This window comes from Empidonax traillii, unplaced genomic scaffold, assembly GCF_003031625.1.
Source record: "Empidonax traillii isolate 1590-97213 ecotype Southwest subspecies unplaced genomic scaffold, ASM303162v1 scaffold94:size1391941, whole genome shotgun sequence".
NCBI classification, from domain to species: Eukaryota; Metazoa; Chordata; class Aves; order Passeriformes; family Tyrannidae; genus Empidonax; species Empidonax traillii.
Window position 1 is genome coordinate 292,261 of NW_020955287.1, and position 4,378 is coordinate 296,638.

Below are 4,378 nucleotides of genomic sequence, written 5' to 3' on the forward strand. Positions count from 1 at the left end.
CCAATGGGTATGATGCCAACAGCCATCTTCAAATACCCATCAACTCTGTATTTGGTTTGTTGCTCTGCTCTCCTTGCTCGTTGGTCCCTTAAGCCTGTGCTGTCCAAAGCTCTGCAACCCCAATCTCTTAGTGCCTTCTATCCATAACGGACACTTTGGCCTGGCACCAGAGATAGGGTTCAAATGTGGGTGAAATCTCAGAGGTGGTGATAGATATTTAGAGTGCTTGACACTGGCTGGTCTGTTGGTCACTTCTGCTCTCAAACTTGGTGAATCACCTGTTTATTATATTCAGAAAAGCATGTGATTAACTTGAGTAATAGGAAATAACAGGCTGTGTCTCCTACTCGCTCTTGACATGATGAAGCTTGCCCTGATACAGAAGAAGCCAGCACAACATTTGTCACATTTAAAGCACAAGTTGCCTCGAAAAAATAGACATTGAGACAGTCATCAGTTCTAGAAAGTGAGAGACTCACGGCAACTTTTACAAGGATGTAAAATGCCCTAACTATGTATCCTAAAAATTCAGTAAGAGTACAGCATCCCATATCTTTCCCCAAAATACTTTGCTGTCTCTGTTAAAAACAGGTTTGTGTCTGGTTTTTAAAATCAAAATTAGTAGTATGCCTCTAAATATTAAATAATGATGAATTTTTTTAATATGTTTCTAAAGCAAATGTTTCTAAACATACAAACTTTTGCTTAGAAGAATAAGACTTTTTGTCAAAAAAGCAGTGTTCAGGTTTTTTTTTTAATGCCCAGTCTTGGCAAAACACTTGTGAAATCTCAGTTGTGATTTTTTACCTCAAAAGCCCAAGCCTTTCAACAGAACTTTTTCACATTTTTAAGCAGAGTTGTCAAGTGCGTCTGTGAAACATCATATTTCAAATGTGTTGAAACACACCAAGTTATGCTACATGGATTTCATCAGGTTATGTTTGGTGTGTATGAAATAAAATTCAATAAAATTCTTATTACCAGATTGGAGCAGTCAAAAGGTTCTACTGAGAGGACATTTTCAAATGCACTTGGTTTTGGCTTGACTACTTCCCTCTATTGCTGCTCCAGAATTCTGTTCATGGTTTTTAATAGAAAAGTGGTTTCTGTAATATTTTTTCCACAGGAAAAAGTTGGTTGTGCCAAAATAATGTAATGTCCCTTTGGGAAAATAAAAAAAAGAATCCAAAATGTTTTGAACTGTCCAAGCAAATCTAAATGTTTTTCTTCAGGATGGTTTGTTATTACTCATCATGAGTTTGTCATGGTTTAGGTCCCTCATTTTCCCCCATCATCTGGGGTTCTTTTACGGATTACATTTTCCATCAAGAACAATAGTGTCCCTTCTAGCTGTTATGATGATGCATCAAAGATGTCCCAAGCCCACATTTTAAAACCAAAATACTTTGGAACTTGCTGTGTTTTACTTTTCTTCCCAATTAGAAAAAAAAAAAAGCAAATATGTGAGACAATTTTGAACATACAGTCTTGATTTTCAATAGGCTCCATTTCGAAGGAAAGAGGAGTAGGATAAGGAAATTCTTGTGCTTTGGAAAATCCCACTTTAACCAAAAGAAATAGGAAAAATAAGCAGAAAGAAGTAGCATGTGAGCCATGATAGTGTAATCCGTATAGCTGTGTATTTTTCTTTAATTAGTATTGTTCTTCTTTTCTTTAGCTACGTTTCTCTACACATTATTAACTAGCATTGCTAGTTAATTAACTAGAATTATAAATATATCTTCGTATCCTATCATTTACAATTTATTGCATGAGAAATGAAACACCAGACACGCAAAGTTATCTCGCTTCAACAAATGATTTAATGAAATGTATGAAACATAAGAAAATACTGCAATATGATGTTGCTTAAAAAAAGAATCCAAGATTTTTGCATCCCCTCCAAAGTTTTACAGTTGTGTGAAACAGCAGGATCAGTTATTTGCATATTCTAAGAGGGGAGAGGGTGGGGGTGGAGAAATGACTATTTGCCAGCTGCCTTTCTTAGAATAATTCAAAATTTTTATAAATGCATGTTGGTAAAAACTGTCCCAAATAAATAAATAAATAAATAAATAAATAAAATTTGTCCTTTTTAAAGCTTTCAGTTCTGAATTTATGGCATGTACTTAGTTCTCCTGAACCTTTATAGCGGTGGGTTTTTTCCTTTTGAAGAGCATGAACAAAAAGGTTCTGGGCAGCCATGATGTACCATCTCCTGCCTCAGCACTCGTGAAGGGGCCTCAGGTTCAGTTCTATTCTGCTCCTTTTCTCTCCTGAAAGCCAGATGCCCAAGAAGCACAGTGACAAAACATCAGGGCAAATCAGGAGTCTGCAGAACAAAGATAGGAACAATTCAGAAGTAGTTTTCCTTCTCTATTCATTCCCATATGGTTTTTCTTTTTAAGCAAGGGGTGAAGGAGGGAAGAGCCGCTACTATTTTCCCATAATAGTTGTTGCATGGTGGGAGGTCTGTTCCAGCTCTGCGTTCCTACTTAATTGCAAAGAAATGCTGGCTTAGCCTTTGAAGCCTTGGAGTGGAGCATCTCCAGCCTCCTTGGCTAGTGAGAGAATATGCAGATGGAGTTTCGGGAGAACTCACCTTAGATCTACTAAGTTCCTACACACGCAGTGAGCCTGGGCAGAGGCTTATTTACTGTCAGGTCAGACGTGGGTGTACTATTAACACCTATTGCAAAAAATATATCCCTGGCATCTACATGTGAGACTAACGACATTGGAAACAACTGTGTCCAGTCTGGAAGTAGAGGTGTTTCTCTACAACTTAGCTGGCAAAGTTGCCTCCTCCTAACTTGAGAAAGCAGATTTTCACATTGCAAGTGTCAAAGCAGTGAGGCAGGCAATTGCCAAGAACAATCTTTGCCTAAGAAGTAGAATTTGGGTGATTATAGGTACTGAAAACTCTTACAAACAGTACTAACAATCATTAACCACGGGAAAGGCTACAAGCTCTGCTTTTGATAAACCCAGGCTTCTTCCACCTCTTCATGTATTTTTCAGATTTTAAGAACCAGTATAAGTGCTACCTCTTGAACAGTTGTTACCTCGTCTGCCTCATTCATGACTCTCATTCACCCCGACACAGATTCTCAGGGAAGAATGGAAGAGATTGTGGCTGCTTCCTGCTTCGCAGGAACAAAGCAGATAGTGATAAGGTAACCAAAGGGTATTTATCTGGCGTGGGTGGGAACGGAGAAACATGCGAGCAGAGCCAAGTAACTGTTAAACTTCAGGAAAACAGAGCCATCTAGCTCTCTCCTCATCTATTAATGCAATCACATTGGATTTTCCTAAGTTCTGAAATATCAGAAAATTCAGGCTGTTCTGGGTGTAGCTGAAGTAGGATAAGAAGCCAATGATTACCTCTTTATTATTACCTATGTTATTACCTCTTTCCTGATGTCAGTGAGCACAACAGAGTATATGTCACTACCTAGCAAAAGTGCATCAGCATATTCTTGGTTTTTAGAAAACTGTTAGGAGACTTAACTTGGGATCATGTTGGCAGAACTGCAAAACTATGGGGGAAAAACTATAGATGTAGTTATGCCAGCAGACCTGAGGGGACTGTTACCTACACCCGAAAGAATCGTGATAAGAAAATTAAAGACATGGAAAAAACACTAGAAATAGAGGGGATGCTGAGTAGAAAAACTACGCATCTGACAGATGCCCAGTTTTCTGAGATCTCTAAACAATGCACAACATTAATGCCCACTTGCAATGGTGAACATTGCAAGAGCCAGCAGCCTTATCCTGATCAAAGCTCCACTCTGAGGATTTGTTTGGCATCCCCAACTGAGAGAAAAATTTTGTCCCTGGAACTATTCCCAAGGTAACAAATTTCATCACATTCATCTCTAAATTAAGAAGGAAAGTTTTCTGATCCTCAAGGTTGTCACCAACAATTACCTTCAGGGATCCCTGTTAGGGCAGGAACAACAACCTTGCACATAAAATTCAGAAGACCTGTTAAGCATTAAAATATAATAAAGAGCATTCACACAGGCCTGAGGAATTTGTTCATCTTTAATCAGGCTAGTAGCTCAGAGGAAAGGACCATACAGAGTCTCAAGTAAGGCTTAACTATCGATGAGAATAAAATCTCTTTTTTTTTTTTTAATTCTGTTTCCTTGGCTTTGGTTTATGAAAGCATGTATAAAAGCACAGCAGCAGCATGTGTGTTCAACGGTAAAAATTCAGGATGCACTGGAAAAGGGGAGATTTTGATGCAGAATCCCCTAGCAGTGCTCCCTAAATGCCATATTAACTTGGATTCCGCAGCTAGTAACATAAGCAAGCATTACTATGTCATATCATAGGTAGTCAGCACAAAGATATATAACCAGTACATATA

General features: G+C 38.3%; 1 protein-coding gene across 1 annotated transcript in view; it reads right to left on the reverse strand.

Moving 5' to 3' along the window:
- Positions 1 to 2,143: 2,143 nt before the first annotated feature.
- Positions 2,144 to 4,378, reverse strand: part of LOC114056516 (translation initiation factor IF-2-like) — a 10,808-nt gene continuing 8,573 nt past the window's right edge. The window contains exon 3 of the mRNA XM_027881777.1: positions 2,144 to 2,332. The gene's annotated coding sequence lies outside the window, so the exon portion shown is untranslated. The remainder of the gene's footprint in view (positions 2,333 to 4,378) is intronic.